Source organism: Miscanthus floridulus, chromosome 3, assembly GCF_019320115.1.
Source record: "Miscanthus floridulus cultivar M001 chromosome 3, ASM1932011v1, whole genome shotgun sequence".
Classification (NCBI taxonomy): Eukaryota; Viridiplantae; Streptophyta; class Magnoliopsida; order Poales; family Poaceae; genus Miscanthus; species Miscanthus floridulus.
Window position 1 is genome coordinate 83427190 of NC_089582.1, and position 22326 is coordinate 83449515.

At 39.2% G+C, this 22326-nt stretch overlaps 1 long non-coding RNA gene across 4 annotated transcripts; it reads left to right on the forward strand.

Moving 5' to 3' along the window:
* Positions 1-1267: 1267 nt before the first annotated feature.
* Positions 1268-14441, forward strand: LOC136541839 (uncharacterized). Of its 4 annotated transcripts, XR_010780504.1 has the most exons (12): positions 1268-1477; positions 3424-4725; positions 4836-4942; positions 9636-9688; positions 9770-9820; positions 10576-10907; positions 11307-11381; positions 11452-12437; positions 12631-12728; positions 12832-12942; positions 13327-13452; positions 13651-14441. It is a non-coding gene; the product is annotated as an uncharacterized lncRNA (long non-coding RNA). The 4 variants fall into 4 exon arrangements; XR_010780506.1 differs by having other exon boundaries at positions 10576-11381; positions 11452-11716; positions 12823-12942; XR_010780505.1 differs by lacking the exons at positions 1268-1477; positions 3424-4725; positions 4836-4942; positions 9636-9688 and adding an exon at positions 5230-8945 and having other exon boundaries at positions 10576-11381.
* The last annotated feature ends 7885 nt before the right edge of the window (positions 14442-22326 follow it).

The following is a 22326-nucleotide window of genomic DNA, read 5'->3' on the forward strand; positions in this document are numbered from 1 at the left end:
CCTAAGCTCCTGCCCCTGGCATTTGGCCGGCGGGGAAGGGGACGAAGGAGAACTAACCGACAGAGAAGGGGAGGAAGAAGTGCCTGCCTGCCGGTGAGCTCCAGCGAGATCCGGTCAAGATGAGCTCGACGCGCGAGATCCGGTGAGCCCCGTCCCTAGCGCGCGCGGCCGGCCCGGTAAGCTCCGGCGAGATCCGGCGCCGTCCTATCCCCAGCGCGTGCAGCCGGCATGGTGAGCATCGGCCACGGGCGGTGGCGGCGCCAAGGGCTCCGTCGCGCGTGCGTGCCTGGAGCCCCGGTCTCGAGCGGGTGCGGCGAGCGGCTGGGCAGGTGGTGCGGCGAGCGGCTGAGCAAGTGGTGTGGCGGGTGGCTGGGCAGGCAGCAGCGAGCGCAGGGGTGAAGCCCGGCCACGGGATAGGGTTGGCGCTCGGGACAGGGCAATTATGAGGGGCAGTCCAGGTGGACTTTTGATTCCTTTTAGTAAACTTTGGGTGACTAGTTGGCTAAATACCATTTAGTCATATTTAGTTAAAATATTTAGTAAAAAAGTTACTAAAAAGACTAAAGGGGTGTTGGGTTCCCATGGACTAAAGCATTTTGGATTAAAATCTGCACTTTAGTTAGACTAAACAGCCAAATACTTGGACTAAAAGTGGACTAAAATCATTTAGTCCTTAGTCCACAAAACTGGACTAAAATAGACTAAAAGGTGTTGGGGACACCCATGCCTCTTATTTATTGCCCTCCCTCTCCACTTTAGTACATTTTAGTTTAAGAAACCAAACACCACTTTAGTCCACTTTTAGTTCATGGACTAAAACTTTTAGTCCATAGACTAGAGAACCAAACAGGGCCTAAAGCATTTTTGACTAAAATTTACACTTTAGTTGGACTAAATAGTCAAATGCTTAGACTAAAAGTGAACTAAAATCCTTTAGTCCACAAAACTAGATTAAAATGGATTAAAAGGTGTTGGGGACGTCCATGCCTCTTATTTATTGCTTTCTCTCCACTTTATTCCATTTTAATTCAAGGAATCAAACATCAATTTAGTCTACTTTTAATTTATGAACTAAAATAAACTAAAATTTTTAGTCCATAAACTAAAGAACCAAACAGGACATAAAACTACTAAATTTAGAAGTCGCTGAGTGAACCAACGCTTATTTGGAGGCGGATACGCCGCGACCCGTCGCGCACTTGAAAAGCGTGCGACCCCCAGCCTCACGCTCCTTTCCATTTTCAGCAGCTCCCAGAATCCCACCCCCGCTCCTTTCTATTTTTAGCAGCGCCCAAATCCCCCGTCCGCTGCCGACCGCCACATGTACGCCGTCTGTCGGCCGCTACCTCCTTCACGCTCGGATCTACCGGCCGCCACCACCACTGCATCGATCCGGGATCTGCCCCTCCACTCCGCCGATTTGGTCCTCCTCCCCACAGATTGGCTGCTCCTCTCCGCACTAAACTCATGAATGCAGGTAATCTCCTCTTCCCTAATTTTTACCTAGAACTGTAATCGAACTTTGTCCCTTTCTCGGCCTTGATTTTGTGTATGCATCTAGATTGGTCGCTGGCATACAGTCTAGATGTGTGGATTTGAAGGTTCACTTGCTTGTTTTCATCCACATCGTTCCATATTAGGTGGAAGCATTGGACCTCAACTGAATAATTGATAGAGTTGCAAACCAGTGTTGGTTCTGTTGGTGGTGTTCTTCCTGAAACTGGATGGCATTTCATTGCCTAAATTAGGATTCAGTCCGTGACGGTGCCCATACTTGTAAAAAATAGTGAAACAGGCAAACCTGGTAGTGATAAAACCTGGAAAATCAATGGCTGCATCTTTTTTTGGTTACATCCATGGGTCCTGATGTTCAGAGAAAAGTGTACACATCTATGTAAATCTTAAAATGCCATATTATTTGTTGCAGATAGTAACAAATTATAATGCAGGTGCTCTACATTGTCGCAAATCCTTGTCTAGTGTACATAATACAATATTGGGAATGGCGTTATATTTAACTGTACCTTGCTACAAATTTTTAGCAAGTGTTTATCTGAAAATATGACAAACTTGAAAAGGAATATTAATTTCTTTAGGTGCTTTGAGTTGTTGTACCTCCCACATTAGTTTAATTTCTTTACTATCTAAGGGCAAAAGTTATCTGAACTTGCTGTTTACTTTAATTTTTTGTTCAAATGAATTTACTGTAAAAAATATTGATGATCATCTGAATTTGCTGTACTGTTGCTGAAGTATATTTTTTTTAAATAATATAAATAGTATTTATGTTTGTTTTGGTTTCAGTTTTGAAAACTTATGTACTGAAATAATTTTAGAATATGAATATAACTTCTTACAACTTATAGTAGATGCTTTCAATTTACCATCTTATTATGTGCCGAGTAAAAAAATAGTGCAGCAACTTATATTTATGGCAATTTTTATTTTGTTACATGAAACCATGCCTATTAAAGAGATATTTGACCTAAATTTGGAAGCAATAAATATTGAAGCTTCTGAATATGCTGCAGTTGAAAGCAACCAACACAATATGACAGAAAGTGAGGTTCCAATAGTAGAAAGTAACCAGGAAAATGAAGGTCTAGTTGGTCCAAGTGGTACAGCAGCTGAAAATGGTGGAAGGCACCCTCAGGGGAGTGCAAATTCAGCACAATTTGAGAGTACTGCAGCAGGCAACAGAGATTTTCAAGGAGAGTCTGGGCAAACTATTCCAACAGCTCAAACAAGTGCTGCTGCATTTGATGTTGAGGAAGGTGTAGAGGTCCTATCTACGCCACTGGAGCCTTTTCTTGGAATGAGCTTTGAGTCCTCAACAGCTGCAAAAGACTACTACAACACTTATGCTTGGCGTGCAGGTTTCTCGATCAGGGTAGGCACATCTTGAGAATCAAAGAAGGATGGTATGAAGAGCAAGTACATATTTGTTTGTTAGAATGCTGGTGTGAACAAGAAGCAAAGAAGGATGAGGATGGGCCCATAACTGAGAAGATAGTCAAACAAAGGCGTCGGGATTATGTTGATATGACGCATTGCCTGACTCGAATGGTTGTTAGAAGGTTGCCATCAGGGAATTGGGAAGTTGTTAATTTCGAAAAGGAACATAACCGTGAGTGTGTTAAGAAATTCTCACTCACAAAATACCTATCATCACATAGAGATATTCCGCAAGAGGAAAAAGAATTTATAAAGTTCCTCCATGGCTGCTGCATTACCACAACAAGAGCATACCAGATAATATAATAGCTGAACTTTATGGTGGTATTGAAAACTTTCCATATACAAACGGTAATCTGAAGTAGCAAAATATTTATAATTTTGCATCAATTAAAATTGTATGCGCAAAAAAGCATGATTTACGATTGATATATAACAAACTTTTGTGTAATTAATTTAATTATGCAGGTGACACGAAGAACTTGCGAGTTGAGTACAGAGCTGAGTACCGAGGCAAAGATATGAAGGCCACACTTGAGTACTTTGAAGAGTTGAAAAAGGAAGATCCAGAGTTCTACTGCAATTATACTCTAGATGAATTTGACAGAGTAGAAAACCTGTTCTGGGTGGATGGCAAAGCAAGGAAGGCTTTTGAGTTGTACAGCGATTGCATATCGCTTGATACAACTTACTAGACAAATGCCTACAATATGCTCTGCACACCATTCATAGGTATGTAGCTTGCACTAAAAAGGCAGGTTTGTTTGTAAAAATTTCTGTACATGACTTTGCTGTAGAAGTCTTAGTAATGGTACTTTGAACTAGTCCCATAGAAAACCTACTAAAAAACTGCAGCTGTACTGTATATTGTAGGAAAACCTGTGTTTTTTTTGTGTTTTGACCAACCAAAAAATCAGCAATATGTAAAATCACCTTTGTTTAAATGTACATGATTTGTGTTTTTTGTGTATATTGTAGGAAAATTGCAGTTTCAGTAAACTGTAGGTTGCTGTAGATAGTGTAAAACCTTTGTTTATTTGTGAACTGAACATCAAAATCACCTTAAATAAAGTTGTATTGCCACCTGCACCGTTCAGACATATACCACCCCATGTGCTTGTCAGTGTTTATTATGGTTCAAATATTTAGTAATATTGCATAATTAGCAGGTTATAAATGGCTAGAGGTGCCTGTTGCAAGTTATATGCTTTATGTGTAACATATTATGGATGAATGAATTGTAAGTATCGCATGTACATGCAAATTGTACCACTAATAGTTGCATGCAGGTCGCATGAAAAAGCTCATAGAAAAACATGATGGGTTCCACCCAGTGGCGTAGCCACAGGGTATGTTGGGTATGCACCGGCATACCCTGCAAACCCGGCCAGCAGTAGTATATATACTATTATATTGTATATACGATGTATTTGTTAAAAAAGAAAAAACATACGTGGACACCATCACGTGATGACGGGAGGCCCATATGATGCACTGACGCGGCCCATGTGGCAAGGGAACTCTGTATACGACCCTTTGAATTTCCTAATCTAATATCGATCAGACGGGGAGCCACGGAGAAACACGTGCGTCGCCGCCTGACACGTGAGTCTGTGACGCCCCGGTTGGCCACGGCCCCTGGTGCCCTGCCATCCTCCACCATGCTCCGAATGCTGGATCGGAGGATCGCCGTCTAATTCCCACGCCCTGTCTGCAGAATATACGGTTGCGCCAGTCAGGACTTATCATCTTCATTCGCTATTTGGTTAGGTAAATTTTAATCTTTGCTCTTCGTCTTTTTTAGAAAATTATTTTCTACATTCATAGCTATTTGGTAACATTCATAGCGAGTTGAACCTTCTAATCCTCCACCTGATCAGGTTGAACCAGTGGTGGACCAGTGGTTGATCTGGCTGATGAAGAAGATATAGTAAGACATTCATATTTCTTGGAAAGCGTCGAATAAAACAGTATAAAAAATAGCATTGTAAGCCTCTGGTACTCTTTTATGCCTATATTTAAACTATTGGTATGGCTTTTGAACTATTTATATTGTATTTAGTAGATGGTTTCAACTTAATCCTTGAATTTAAGCCTTATCATGTTACTTAGTGCATGTATACCAAATCACGTTGTAAAATTTACAATTATTACTGAATTGCTAAAATGGATTTACCGAATTATATATGATTTTTTTTTTTGACAGCATACCTAAAGTTAAAATCCTAGATTCGCCAATGGTTCCACCCCATGTAATAAATAATATTGCTTGGTGCAAGTTACGTTGAACTATCTGGAGCAAGTTATTCTATATGCCTATTGCAAGTTATATGCTTTATGTGTAACATATCATGGATGAATGCATCGTAAGTATTTCGCATGTACATGCAAATTATACCACTAATAGTTGCATGCAGGTCGCATGAAAAAGCTCATAGTAACAAATAATATTGCTTGGTTCAAGTTACGTTGAACTATCTGGAGCAAGTTATTATATATGCATGTTGCAAGTTATATGCTTTATGTGTGTAACATATTATGGATGAATGCATCGTAAGTATTGTGCATGTACATGCAAATTATACCCCTAATTGTTGCATGAAAAAGCTAACAGAAAAGCATGATGGGTTTCACCCCCATGTAACTTCACTGGGGGCATGCCTCCATCAAATGGTAATTTGAAAAGGGCTTCAGCACGCTGAATCACAGAAACTTGACACCTGGAAAAAAAGACCCTTGACATCACTGGGAATATGTTGATAAAAAAGATTCTCATTTATCAGAAAACTAAAAACACTTCATTTACATCTGGAAAAAAACCCTTGACATCCACAAAAGGAATGAAAAAAAATTAGCCGTCATATCGATTGAAGCCAGGTACCAAGTAGCCATCATGGAAAACAGTAAGCTTTGCAGAATCATGCACACTTAAAATTAAATTTGAAAAGCCTCAATAAATAACTGAACAAAGGGCTTCAAGTTCTTGAATTTTCAGATGGTCCATATAAGTAGCACATTACAACTTTTCTCATAGCAAGCTGCATGACCATCACAGCAACTTCTAAATAGTATGCATCACAATATTGAAATCGCGAAATCCTACAGCACAAAACATCCCACAAGAACATAGCTAGGGAAAAACATCAGGTTTGAGACCTAGTAGAATTCTAGACTAAACGGCTCTAGATCAAAACCAGCAAGCAGGGCTTTCGGTCTAAACTGGCACAGATTCTTCAATACACTCCCAGCTGTGGGATCACTGACTTGTCTCTCAGCTCAAACATAACTGGATTGTTATCCAAAAAAGGGTACTGGTCAAGCTCATCATAGGTAAGGTCTTCAGCCATCTTTGCTTTATCATCTGAATGGAAAAACAACAAGCTACATGCAATCAGAACAGAAATATCACATATTTTGAATCAAAGAGTAAACACAAAAGAGACCAAAAAAGCAGCTGGAGGATAGAAACACTTAGCAAGTACAGCAGGTAAAAGGAGGGACCTACCAACTGAACTAAATATACTGATGGAATCTACTTGAATAGTCAAAAAATGATCTGACTTCCCTTTCTAAAAAAACAAGAATTAAACAAAAAACTTTACAATATTGAACAAAACATGAATTGAGCTAATAGCAAAAAATATATGCGTACTTTGCTTTTAGAAAATTGAAGAAACTTCTCCATCAAACTTAGATGAACAACCATAAACTTGGAGTGATCCGAATTGCCTACACCATTCAATTTCTCCCTTGAAGTTGACATCTACAAAGAACATTGATTAATACTTAAAAAACTGAACTAGAACAAAAAAAAAATAGACTAAAATAAGAAAACTTAACCTGAATATGATTGCAAAACTGAACCTGAAAACTACAAAACTAAAATAAAAAGACTAAACCTGGAAGATAAAAGAAAAGAACCAAAATAGCTATAAATGAAATTAAAATAAATATAAACAAAATTATATACTCCTATAGTACACTAGTACAAGTTGTGAAACCTAAACCTGTAATGAAACCAGAAACTATAATGAAACCTGAACATGAACTGAAAAAAAACTGAAACAATAGTGTAACACCCCAGGCGCCATAAAAGCCTAGGATGTCACTAACTTCCCTTTCCACATGCCAGAACGTGAAAAATCGGCATCAAACTCCCATCAACAAAGTAAACGCGGAAGCAACAACGAGAACAAAAGTATGATTAAGATTGGTTCCAACACAAATGTTATTATTATTATCTAGAAATGGTCACCAAGCTAGCTAATTCTAAGTTTACTACAACAAGACAGAAGTATCATTATTATCTCAAAGTGTGGTGAAATAGTGGAGATGTGCCGCTAATCCCATCCCTTCAAGCAAAGCATCCAATTCAAGCACCTGGAAAGATAAGAGGGGTGAGAATAAATCTCAGCAAGCAAATTGTCTGAACATGTCATTCAAACTACAGGTTCATTAGACATTGATTTAAACATAGAAGAATACATGTCATAAATAAATAAAGGTTCATAATAAGAATATTTATCCAATGTAATTTCTATAAGGAAATAAAGGGCATTATATATAATAAATAAACCACCACCACAAATGAATATAACAATACTCGTCATATAAATAAAAAGAATACTCCTCATCTCCACTTCATGGCAACATAAAACTTCAATTCCAATAAGGGGCCGTTTGGTTCCCTTCATTTTGGAGGAATTAAAATCATAACTTTCCCAAGCTCACAGATAAGCCTATCTCAAATTTATAGGGTGGGAGATGGAAATAGATTCTATAGATCACTATGCTATAATTCTATTCTCCAATTTATAGCACACTCTTCGACTCACTTCCCTACAATAGAAATACAACATATAAGTATGTCCCTTGTATGCCTAACAAGAAATATACAAATATATTCCATATATAACTATATTAGCTTAATTAATCCATGCCTAAATTGTAATTATTAGAATGAATTCGATTCCAAGGATCCAAATACGCCCTAATTGTCAAAGAGTGCAAATGCAATGCATATGAATGTCCACTGCTTTCATACCCAACAAGGTATGAACATGCATCGTACCCCTCCTCGGGCAACGTACGATGCTGTCCCGGTACGGTCATGACCATAGGTCGACATAATCCACAAGAGCACTCCGGAATAGTCATATAACTTTCTCACCGACCTGGCTCGATGCATATGCTCATGACAAGAATGCACATGATGCAATGAGATAATACAACTACAAGAATACTTACCACATAGGTCATATTTACCCAAACAAGCTGGAGGTGGTTTCCCGAAGGAACCACCGTCCACGTCACCCAAAATTGTTTCGTCCGTCCGATTCCCGCAACGAGTGGCTCAGATTGCTTCCGCCGGATATTGCTAGGAGCGGATTCTCCTCATTCTCCGTAGCTTCTCCGGCTTCCACAGCTTCTCGCCCGAATCTAGATAGCCAAATATATACCCAACTTCTAATTCTCCTTCCAGACGCTTCTTCCCCTCCCCCAACGTTTCTTCCCGACCCCGACGCCCCTTCTCCCGCAGGCGTCGCCTCTGCCGCGTCCGCCTCTTCTCCCGCTGCCACGACGACGGTGGCTGCGACCGCCCTCCTCCTCCTCCCCCCCTCGCGTCATCCCGGCCGGCCCCCCACTGCTGGCTCACCGCGACAGGTGCTGGCGGGGAGCGACGGCGCCCCCGGGCTGCGGCGCGGCGCCGCGCGCGTGCCCCGCCGGTGGCCGCCACCGGCCACTGTGCCGAGCGAGCGGGCCCCGCCGGTGGCCGCCGACGTTGCTGCCCCCCGGCGCTGCCTCCTCCCACTGTTTCGCGCCTGCTGCTATGCTCCGCGAAACCCTAGCGCTGCGGCCGAGCAGGGCGGCGGCGGCGGCAGACCCGCGGCGAACGGCGCCCTACGACGCGGCGCAGCATGGGCAGGAACCGTCGGTTCCCGCGGCCGTGGCTGCCCGTTCCCCACTGACACCGCCGCGGGCTGGAGCCGGTCTGGTTCTCTCTTTCTCGCTCTCTCTCGCTCTCCGGGGCGGTAGCTCTAGCACCCGACACCCTGCAACGTCGGGTCCCTGCGCGCATGTTGTGGATCTGGGGAGTTCGCTCATCGCCCCTGTGTGCTCCTCTTTGTTGGCTTCTGTTGGAGTGAGTAGCGATGGGGATTTTGTCCCTATTGCTGCGCTCTATGGTTCTTCTGTCACCATCTCTTTCAGAATCGGGACACCCACTGTTGCATGTCCTGTATGTTGGATTGTTGATGACAAATCGAACAATCATCTTTTTGCAGATATTTTTAGAGCTGGAATTGCTGAAGCAATATGATTATGACTTTGTAGGTAGTTCCTATAAGGTTGTTATAGCATCTTTGTTGAGCACGAACACTAATTAAATTTGAGGTGTTGTGGAGAGACCTAGAAGGCATTCGCCTTTGGTAGATTAATTTGCATGCTCTTGTCTTAGTACCACAGTCAGTTGGCCTTCTTTCCTTTCCTTTCCATCTTACAATAAGTTCAGCGCATCTTCATCTTCGCTTTTTCTCTTTTGTGAGTGTAGAATTATCGGTGCCTAATTTATTTTAGTACTATAATTTGTGTTTACCAAAATAAACTACCTACATTGTCCATTGCCGAGCCAATTTTACAGTTTTTTTCTATCTATGCCTAAATTAGTGCATGCTGATCAGTAGGTGCAGCGACCCGTTGTGGCAAAATATTGATCTTCCTCTATGATGAACAGGTTCAGTTCCTCCATATTTTTCTTAAAACTTAACGAATGAGAATAACAGGTAAAGTTGATCGGTTAATTACATTTTGGCAGGTCTGCATAGGCTGTCCAATGTGCTTCCGATATCAATACTGAACAAACCAGGTAACCTATATGTAGTCTTTAGCTTGATTTTGTAAAGCTAGACAAAATTTACTTGATCGAAGGAGCAATGAGGGGAACATAACTCAACTTAAGATCGCTATCTAAGTTAAATGCTGCTAGCTCTAACATACTTAGAACAAACTTCTTTGGAAGTTGTCTTCTTGTAGATTCAGTTGTTGTCCTTATTTTGTCACAAATTGGTTTTTGCAGAAACATGAATGCTAATTTTAGTGCCTCATTGTACTGCTTTTTTTTAATCATTGGTGAATTTGCCTTAATAATGCGATTACTTGAAACCTAGCTGTTTAGTGCTACACAAGACTGATTACATATTGGTTCTTTTCAAGGGTCACAACATACTTTGCAGTTTTAAATTTTAGCAATCTGATCACCTTTAATTTTGTCCTTTACTTAAAATAGGTTTGCTAACCATACTAGATTATGGTTGACTGGTGATCTTTCTGTACATGTTCTGCTCTTTTATTTGTGGTTATTACCAAATAGTATATTTGGAATAGATCACTCTAATTACGAGTTGTATTTGGTTTATGTATCAATCTTTAAAGAAATTGATACATCGTTTACTATATCGTCATAAAGATGCCACAACTAGGCAGCTGTTATGCTTTACCGACAAGTTATTTGATCATTTTAGTTTCAAAAATTCAGTTTTATGTACGAAGGCCCTTTCTCTGACGTTCTACTCCTTTCTAGGAAAGGTTCAGCTAACTGTGTAGACCATTCTGTCTGTACAGGCTATGTCTGTTGTGGTTGAGCGTGACAGGCTGCTGCAAGTGTGATGGTGCAGGAGACACTGCCTGACTCTATAAAGTGCAGCAGCTTCTCGGACAAGCCGCAATGTCACCCTGAAATGTTTCAGCTGCCCGCTCCCCGCTGTCATTCTATTCCAAGTATCACATACTCCGTACACATCATGCGATTAACCCACACTCATCAACCCCCCAGGTACCACACGAGTGCACGCACAAGCCAACGAGAATGTATTATTATAGGGTGGGTATCATACGGTTGTTCATTTCAGTGAAGGAAGACATCAGGAATAGAGGAATCCAATTCCAATCTCAAGGTGACTGCGCTCTGCTCTCGATCCCTGATAGGGAAAACCGCACTGAGTAGCGAGCAGAGCCTATCGGATTCGGAGCTCTGATTGTTTTGACTTTGGTGCTTACTTATGCAAGTCACACATATGCACGAGCATACACGCACAAACATCTAAATTCACTGCCAGATTAGCATTTGTGATTGTAACTTTTGCTTTTGCCAAAATGGCACTACCAAACCCATAGCAGAACTCTATCTGTCCGCATAGCAAAATTCTTTTTTTCCCCCTTTTGACCACACTTCAGTATTCATAGTCTCAAAATGTATTAGGCTCCTATATTTTTTACTTCATAGTTGCGAGATATATCATCGTCCAATATTTTTGACTGATGATTTGTTCTTCTTCGCTAATGATTTGTTCTAGGTTACTTTTTCTGAAAGTGGCCTACCTACAAACTAAATTCGATTCATTATTTCTACCAATGCAGTCGTGTCACTGGTGAGTCCTTGTACAGTATATCCAACTTTGAATACCGAAATGTCTGAAACATCTATAATGCGGTTTTCAGGTTCCCTTGTTCAGCATAACGTTTCCAGCCAGAGCCCTTAATATATCGAGCAAAATTATTTGTCAATTATGTACCCTTTACATGTACTTGGCAACCATAGCTCTAGAGAGCCTTCCTATTTCTCTTGTGGTGAACAGGATGCTGCCTGGTGCTCATGCTACATACTTCAGAATCAGACAATTTGGAAATAAACCTTTTTGCTACAAATCTTCAGTTTCTACTCTGTTTAGTGTATGAAGCCACACAAAACAATTCATACCTGCAGGTACTTCTTGCAAACTTTAGTGTGTGTTGATAGGCCATTACAATTTTTTGTTGCACAGAAGTGATTTTATTGTTCAAAATAATAGTCCTCCCAACATTATATCACAAAAGTTATTTTGAGGAACCTGGCACTCTTCCTGTTTTCCATGAGAAAGATTCAAACTATATATTCTGTTATTGTCCATTGTTCACTAAGTTATTGCACCAACATATCTATTGGGCATGCAGCCCTATATATCGATACAAAAAATGCAAATAGTATGAGGTTGTTTGTAATTTTCAGGTTTTGATGTGCTGAGAAACACCCTATTTACATTCAGGTAGTTATGTTGGTTATGTTGATTTCATAGAAAAAACAAGAATATATCAGTACACCTTTCTTTGTTGTACTACACTATTGTGCTAATTTCATACCATATATGCATAGTTATCTAAACAATATTAAAATATCATATTATGATGGATAAAACAATAGGTCACCTGGATGGCTTATTTGTTTTGGTACACTTAGTTCAATTTTGTTATTTTAGAAATTACAGATTACCACTTGCTCATGAATTCTCGCTATTATATACTCCTATGTTTACTCAACGTGCTATCTTGGTGGATTTTCAAGATGCCGTTCCATCTCCCCACACTGCATCCTCATGTTACACATGCCACAATATATGTTTGGGTTTCATGGCAGAATTAATGTCAACCTTGTAACTGTGAATGAAAAGGCACATGGTGGTTTTAGCAATCGCAATTATTATGCTAATAACATCTACAGGTGGAGCATATGATGAGGTCAAAGTTAAAGTGCTAATAGTCCATCTGTGTAGCTCTTGTTCTCTGTTATTGTGCTTTTGGCAAGAACTCAAATACTTGAATTTGAATCAAAATTCTTTAAGAATCATTTCAATCTGACTACAGTTAACATATTCTGCGGATGTGTGGATGAGCTTGAGAGCCAACTCTCCAAACATGGAAGCCTTAAAAAACTCTACTTTTATCATCAGCATCTTACTACAGTAAGTTAATACTGCTTTGTGATTCTCATAGTCCTTTAAATCTTTTCTAAGTACCTAAACTTTTATGCTGATAATAAGTCCTTTTTTTCCCTAGGACCCACAGATCTTCAGAAATATAATGTTCGGCCCGGAAGGTTGTCCACGGCATTGTTGTACTTCACTTGGAGTTGCTTCCAATTTTCCAGAATGTACCTCTGCAATTATTCCTGAACAGGTATATTTGAATTGACTATATGATTTCAGTTTCAGCATTATTTTGATGCTTACAGCATCCTCAAGAAGTTCTTCGCAACACGGCGCTTTGAAGATTAGTAAAATATTATAAGGCGACACATATACTATTAATTTATGGTTAGCAAGATGAACATTTGCTATGCTTGATTTGTCGAGCAAGAAGCAAGCCAGCTGCCTATGACTTGGGATGTGCGGCCTCTGAACTGCCACTGACATAATAATCCTATATGCTCCAATAGTCACTCTTATTATGACATAACAGTTATGTCCTCAGTCTGTTACCCAGATTCTTCCTCTATAGGGTTACATTTTTCTTCCGTGTTTGGCATATTAATTAGTGAATCTATCTTTGTTTCTAATGTAGGTTAACAAAATTGGCAGAGATTCTATCTCTTATGTGGAGTCCCTTATTGCGTCTATCGTGGGTGGATAAGAAGGTTTGATAAGTATTCTAGATTCAGAAGGTGGATTTGGCTCATTACAGATGCAGGTAGATAATTTCTGAGTTGATCTCTGTTTCATATGCTGAATATGTCAGTTACAGTAGAATTGCACCATTGATCCTTAATATTTTTTTGTACACTTATTTGCACGCATTTCCACTCATTACAATATTGATTCTTCATCTGTGGTTCACCCCTCCTGCGCTAAATGCATTTCATTCCTACTGATATGCATTGATCTGCAGGTCGTATGTTTAGTGAACGGCCCTCAAGGTGTTCAATAAAATGTCTACATGGATGCATTAGGTGTCACCATAAAAAAAACAAGCACTGCACTGCACTTTGCTGTGGTATTTATGACAGTATAAGTGAGTCAATGCCAATAGTGTGGTATAGCTATGGCCGTTTGATGAAATGAGTAAATACTTAGTTTTCAATCTTATTATGTCCACCTTGCATCACTGTTTAGTTTCCTATACATAGATCTACTACCACTCTTCTCAATTGTCGTATTATTTCTGCTTGAGGAAGCCTGTAAAATTATTTTTATTTTTACAAAGTGCAATTCCAAAGAATGGTTTTATTGAAGGGAGTGTGGTGTAGGCTATCAGAGAATGATTGTTTCTTAGATTCCCTGCTTTTTCGATAGCCAAGAGACAATGCTTAAGAGCATCAACTCCCACCTTGTTCTGTCTTGTTTACATTTGGTCCGTGCTTATTACAGCCCGTGATTTTAAATGCAAATTAGGACATGCTGCTCATGAAACCTACAACTGCTTCTTATGATGCTAGCTTCGAAATGCATTAGCAGCCTGATGTATCGTATGAAATTAAATATGGCTTACAGCTCGTGATTTTAAATGCAAATTAGGACATGCTGCTCATGAAACCTACAATTGCTTCTTATGATGCCAGCTTCGAAATGCATTATCAGCCTGATGTATCGTATGAAATTAAATATGGCTTCACCCTATGCTATTGTGCAATCCTTTATGTACGAACTGCCCGGTAGCTACCGCGCGCAAGGGCGCGCGCCTTCCACTAGTACCTCCACAATCATAAAACATATCACTTACCTTCTGATGATAAGTAAATAGTTACCACATATGTCATATACCTCCACAATAATAAAACATATTATCACTTACCTTCCGATGATATTCAAATGAGATTCAACAATTAAGGTCATACATACATTACTTTAAAGGATAAGTGAAATCATAATTTGGTATATCATCTTGGTTAAATTAATGTTAAGATATAAAGTGTAGGTAGAATAAACAACACGTCAAGCTGTACCAACCACCGCTACGTTTACTTGCCTCAAAAGACGATGCAAGAACATGAGCTAAGAATGATCCAGAAGTACACCATCTGTTCAAACATCATTACCTCAGAAACTGTAACACACTAAAATTTGACCTAGTTTAAAAAACACTAAAAATTTAAACTTTTTAAAACAATTGCATAAGAGCTAACATATATAACCAATATAGGTAATTTTTACAAATAAAATAACATAGGAAAATAAAACTTGATGTGTGAAACTTGGTGTGTGAATGTTTGCTTGGCTTGTTAAACTTATGGTGGTACATTTTTGCACTCATGCATTCAAATTTGAATTTAAAATCATTTAAACATATGCATACTTAAGCTGAGAAAAAGAAAAAGGAAATAGAAATAGAAAAAGCCCCACGGGCTCATTTCCTCCCCCTCTCCCCTTTCGTCCCGCAGCAGCCCACTCCACCCCTCCCCTTCTCCTTCTCTTCCCGCGTGGGCCGGCCCAACCGGCGTAGCAGCGGCCGTAGCCCAGCGCCCGGCCTAGCTCGCCTGCGCCCTTCCCTTCTCCCGTCTCTCTCACCGACGCACAGGTCCCACCCGTCAACTTCGTCATCGACCTAAAGCCGGCAGCCGTACACGGTGTAACGCCGCGCGTCAACGCCCGCCAGCGCCACCCCGGTGCCAGCGGAGGTAAACGGCGACAATGGGACAACACGCCCACCACCGCAGTTCACAGAGGGTTAAAAATACATCTTCCTAGCTCAAAAAAATTCTCAGAAAATTTGTAAATAAACTAGATGCATTAAGGAAATTAATCATGTAGTTTGCACATATTTCATTCACCAGGAAATGCATATAAAATTGCACCTAGTTAAATAACTATAGGATAAACTTCTAAAATATATGACTTCTAAACCCCAACTCTTTTTTACATGAAACCACCTCTAAAATTCATCTAAAATCCAACCATATCATTTGCACCTAGTGCCACCATATAGTTCTATGTTTGCTTTTGTCCTTTCTTTTGTGGTTAGCAGTAGTCTTATTTCGATCGATACGCCCGACAGACGACGGTAGTCGTCAGGAAGACAAGTACCCGAATTTTGTAGACGTGCCGGAAGGTGACAACGACGAAGGCAAGTCCTAGCTCCCCTCAGTACCATCTTGCTTTAAACCACTAAAACGCTAAAACATGACTATGATTATTACCCTAGAATATGAGCTTGGTTAATATGATATGCTTAAGGTAAATGGTTGTCTTGTTATTTTATGAGCTCCACGTTATGAATAGATTTAGGGATAATAATGGAATTTAAAATTTGTTAAACCTAAAACCAAACCCCGACATGGGGCGAGTGGTGGTAAACTATGGAGGTAGTTTACCATGGCAGGGATGCTTGGAGAGGATTCCTCTGGGAGATACTCGCCTCGATCACATAAGGACCGGTTCGTAGTCTCTCTTGCCTAGTGAGTTATTACGTACAGCCACATGTCTATATGGATAGGCTTGATCTCACACCTCGTTAGATAGAAGTATAATTTCTACTAGGAGGTTGGTGTAGGCAACGGAATATCAGGAGCCAACGCAGGGGATAGGTTTTCTTCCATGGTTCGGTTGGCATGGATGCTATGTGATCTTCCACGTTAAGCTTTTGTTTTTGGTCGCATTCGAGCCCTTGATTTTCTTGGCCGTGTTCGAGCCATGTTTTTCTTTTGTGATGATTTGGTATCATCACATTGGGGGCGATTTGGTATCTTCCCGGTTTTTGTGTTTCCAACCCCTGAGAAGCCGTAGTAGAGTTATATGGACATCTAAGGTCGTGTACATTCGTGTACGAGGTCTCGTTAGGTCTATTTCGTCCATTTATCATGGATGAGGTTGCACCTATCGTGTGGGGAAATTTGTACACCTCTGTAGAGTTACTTAAACCTATTCGGATAGCCATGTCCTTAGAATGGGCAAATGCTAGGATGTGATACTATGATTAGTTTTACTTTTATGTGTAATGAAACTGGTAACGAAATTGATGCTAACCTGGGTACTAGTGGAAATGGTAATACTCCGCTAGAACCCAACCCTTAATTATAATCACCACTACACTTTTATTTCCACCCTATGGTTAGCGCTTGCTGAGTTCGTATGTACTCACCCGTTGTTGACTCACAGACCTCGGCACAAAAGAAGACTATGACTTCGACGAAGAAGCGTACCACAAGGATTAGAGTTCCCGCTAGGAGATTCATTCGTAGGAGTATGACATCGAGGCTAGGGTTTCGACCGTGGTCAAGTTGCCTGTGGAATAGGACACTGCTTCGCTGTATAATAATCCCGCTCTAGGTACCACCAATAAAGCCATTTCACGGCCATAGTCTTCTACTAGATATGTAGTCTATGACCGTGCCTCTTTGGGCCACTGTTGTAAAACCTTATTTCTAGATATCAATAAAGCTCAAAACCTTCTATTATATATTTGTGTACCATTCATGTGAATTTGTGCGTGATCCTAGCGCAAATACGGATGCACTTAGGACTCACAAATTGAGGGGCCGATAGAAACAAACTCATACAAACACATACAAATAACACATAAAGCAATCATACGGCTTGCGCTATCGTTTCCCTCGAAACAACGACCAAACAACCCACCAACAGCAGCAACCATGCTTCACATTTTTGGTGTGGATAAATTACATGTTCACAAATTATGAAACCTACACAGAAGATGTAGAACACCATTATCTACAACTTTTATATAAAACAATCTATCATATGGATCTTAAAGACAGCATAAACAACCCCTGAACTTAACTGAACTTTTCTGACGACAAAAACAGGACAGCAAGCTTCTAAAATTCATAATTGGAGATATACTAACTCAAAAAATATAAAATTTACCAATATGGAAAGATTAACTAATATTCTACAACTTTCATGTTATAATCTTTGGATTTTAAGGACTGAAAGATACTCATAACAAGCCAAAAATCTAACTATACTTTTCTGATAGCAGAACAACAACTGATGACTAAAACACACATAACTGGAGCTATAATGATCGAAAATGTTTGATGTTTAACAATCTGGAAAGCTTATGAAATTCCACACAACTTTGATTTAGATCATTCCACGAGGTTCTGGACTTTAAATACGATAAAACTAAATGCATCTAATACTGTCCAGAATTCTGACAGCGCAAGAGCATCATCAAACAACGACCATATGTCCCCAACCATAAGGGCTATAAACGTGATTTCAACGCCAAAAGAAAGGTAATCAAGTATAATACTTTAATATAATTTTTATATGATTTTTAGATACATAAAACTGGCCCTAAACAGAACCAAACCCACAACTGCGCAATCTGAAAAACTGCAGGGCCCAAATTCTAGATTATAACACTAACCCCGTCAACTAATCGACCGAATACGGTAAACCCTAGCATGGGTTTCACATCAAAACAGTAGGGAAACAAAGATCTTACCCCAACAGCAACTGTGACGATGATAACACAACGATTGATCTCCTATTTTTCACTTCTTACTTGCTGTGATCCCCACCGTTACTCCTCTCGTCGTCTCGATCTACGCCACCCGTAGCAACACCATCAAGAACAACAAAGGGAAGCATGGAATTGAGAGGGAACAAGAAGATAAGAAGATGACCAACCAATTTATGAGGAGGAAGGCATACGAGCCATGAACGAGGATCAAACCCTAACTCTCTCCGTCTCCTCTCTTCTCCATCCTTTTGGTCTTCTCTTGTTTTTCTCCGATGCGTAAGAGAGGTGGCGGCTCAAGGGATGAAGGAATTAGGTTTTGTGGGGGAAGAGACGGGAAAGGTCATTGGAGAAGGACCGCCCTTGGCACTGTAGCAACGCTAAGGACCACCCTTGGCACTGTAGCAGTTATTGTTCACCTTTTTTTCTTCGATCAATCTTCCGAGGCTCATAGTTTGTTGATCCGAACTCAGAACAACGCGTATAAGTAGTCAAATGGAATGCGTTCGGCAAGCTCTACGCATCTATGGTCTCTGATTGTCGACTCGAGCAATGAATAAAAATATTGTTTTTTGCCACTCATTAAAGCTCCTAATTAACTATTTACCACTTTGCGCTTCCTAACAGACAAACGTATTTTGGGTATTACAAATAGCTGTTGAAAACTGAAAGCAAACTGAAATTGAACTGAGACTAAAACAAAACTGAGAGGAACAAACTGTTTATAACTGAAACGGAACTGACACTAAAACATAACTGAGAGGAACCAACTGCTGAAAACTAAAAGAATACTGAAATTGAACTGAGACTGAAACAAAACTGAGAGGAGCCAACTCTTGATAACTAAGAAAAATAATTTGATAAGATAGCTCAAATTACAAAAATAAAGAAATTTGGAAATTCAAAACAATAGCTGAAAAAGATTAATGAAATCCATAATTGAAAATGGAAACGGATTGAATTTAAAAACTTAGCCTACCACAACTTGCTTGAGACTGAAAGGCTATGTTGTTGTTGTTGATTGAATTTAAAAACTAAAATGAGAAGAATAGATTTAAAAACTTAGCCTACCACAACTTGCTTGGGACTGAAAGGCTATGTTGTTGTTGTTGATTGAATTTAAAAACTAAAATGAGAAGAATATATTGAAATAGCACTAAATTGAACTGAGACTAAAACAAAACTGAGAGGAACAAACTGTTTATAACTGAAACATAACTGAAACGGAACTGACACTAAAACATAACTGAGAGGAACCAACTGTTGAAAACTAAAAGAATACTGAAATTGAACTGAGACTGAAATAAAACTGAGAGGAGCCAACTCTGGATAACTAAGAAAAATAATTTGATAAGATAGCTCAAATTACAAAAATAAAGAAATTTGGAAATTCAAAACAATAGCTGAAAAAGATTAATGAATTCCATAATTGAAAATGGAAACTGATTGAACTTAAAAACTTAGCCTACCACAACTTGCTTGAGACTGAAAGGCTATGTTGTTGTTGTTGATTGAATTTAAAAACTAAAATGAGAAGAATAGATTGAAATAGCACTAACAATGAAAAAAAAAACTGAAACAAAAACGAAAATAATGAAGATTACAAAAATATAAAAACTAAACCTAGAGAAAAGTGAAAATTGAATTTGCTAAATAAACTTAGAGCAATACTTTGCAAACAGAAATTTTAACTGAAATGGCAATATCACTGAAACACATAAGACTCAAACATAGATGAACAAAACTAAAGAAAAAAACCTAAACCTAAAGTTCAGAGGCATTCATAATTTGATAGCAGGGCTTGTACATTTCACAGATGATTTACTGAGTCAATAAATGATCACCGGAGGTAGACAGCTGTGACTAATGTTTGAACTCAGGGCACACCTATTGCTGTGCAGTTTTTTGTGGATTTACTGTATTGTGTTTATTACTTCCAAGGTATTGAACACATGAATACTGATGGGAGCACTCGTTGAACTACGAATATGTGATATGTTATTTTTTTTCGAATGAAGTAGTTCATGATGGAGAAATATTTCACATGGACATTGAGGGACCTGTGATTCTGATTAAACACAACTATGGAGAACATATTATTTCTTAAAGACTGGATATGTGTAATTGATTGAGGCTAAATATATTGAAACACACGTTGCTTCCAATGACTTTGGAGCAGCACAGCATGGTGTTTAGTTTCATACTTCCATCATGTGCTTGCCTTTTAGCAATATATGGGGCAAAGCCACCTTTTGAAGTAGGTCCATACAAAGAAAAGGATGGATTGTGATAAATTGCCTTTCAAAAGTAATTTTAAAGATTGCGATGACGTGGTGCTTTGTCAAACATACAACTCAAGACTCATGTGTTACTACTGAAAACACACGAATTATAACAAACAATGAAACGGTAATGATTGTTCAAATCAATTTAATGAAACATGCCACAAATAAGATAAAATAACTTGCTACAAAAGATACAGCACCAATGGGGCATGAAGGAGCAGTGATAGGGTTGGGTTGTACGTACATCGGTCATCGATGAAATATGAAATGCAGCGGACGCCAGAGCGGATGGATGAAGAAGGAGGTCGTCTGTTGCCGCATTGGGACGCATTTAGCAGGCCCAGTCTTGCAGCGTCGCTCCATCCCGCCACAAAATGAAAGAAAAATGGGGGAAAATTGTGTTCAAAAGAGAGGTCGAACACACCTCTAATTTAGAAGAGTGGTGCCTCACCACCACACAATGCAAGTAGTCGTTCCACTTGTGAAATATTATGTATATTATAGATGCGTCGGATCATTTAAGTAAAAAACAATTCGATTGCACCGTTGTGTTTTTTACCATAAATATTTCAAATCAAGATCCCACTTAGGTATATTTAGAAAATTGTTTACATATATAATACAGAATATCATAAATCCACGTAGAACATCACATTAACACTACACGAACTTTACAAAGTATAGAATAGAACATCAAATATATACTACGTGAACAATACAAATATCATGAAATTTAAAGTAAAATAATAAAATTAGTGAAGTAATTAATTATAGCCAAATAAAAAGAAAAAAAAGATGCCACTGAACATCACAAAATATATCTAGAACACTAATATATGCTTATTGAACATCACAAAATACATCGTCGAACATCACATTAACACTAGACAAACATAAAAAAATAGCATAGAACATCATATGTATACTACGTGAACATCGCAAAATATCATAAAATGTAAAATAAAATAATAAAGTTAGTGAAGTATTTAATTAGAGTCAAATAAAAAGAACAAAAAAAGTACTGAACATCACAAAATACATCCTAGAACATCACATTTCTACTCGCGGACATAAAAAAAATACATCATAGAACATTACATGTATACTACATGAACATCAAGTATATCTATAAATAAAAAAGTGAAACATAAAATTATAAATAGAAGAAAAGAAACAAAAATAAAAAACAATAAAATACAAAAATAGAAAAAGAAATAAACAGAATTATTAATTCTATAAAAAAGAAATTAAATGTATAAATTTTAAAAAATGAAAAGATAAGAAAACAAAAAAAGAAAACTAAAAATCTAAATAGAAGCGAGGAAAGGAAACAAAGAATAAAGAGTTACACCGGTGGCCCTTAAGCGTTGTGCCACTAATGTCCACGAACTCTCAAAATCGAAATTCGACCCCCTAAACTTGTAAAATGGTGCACTACAGGTCCATACCCCCTTCGGGAGGTCCAACAGTGTTCTTACCGAACATCACCTCCAAGTACTCCTTCTCCCACTTCCAGAAAGGGCAACCGGTTCCATCTCGCTATAAAAATCCCTAATATCAGCTTCGAATCTAGCAAGAACAAGAACTTCATCTTAATTGAACCACTAACCTTGTAGAACGGGCAGCAGTAGAACGCTTGCCCAAAGCTTCATTCCTGCTTCGATACCCGGCACACCACGCTTGCCCGCCCGCACTCCCTGCACTGGATCGGCGGTATATCGGCTGGATTTGCCGTAGACGCCCTTGATTCGCTAGCCATGGTGCCGATCTAATCTTGACGACGGGAGCAAGAGGAGGAAGATAGTCTGGAGAGAGAGGGCAGATGCGGAGGGGCCTAGATGCATATTGTCACCTGCGT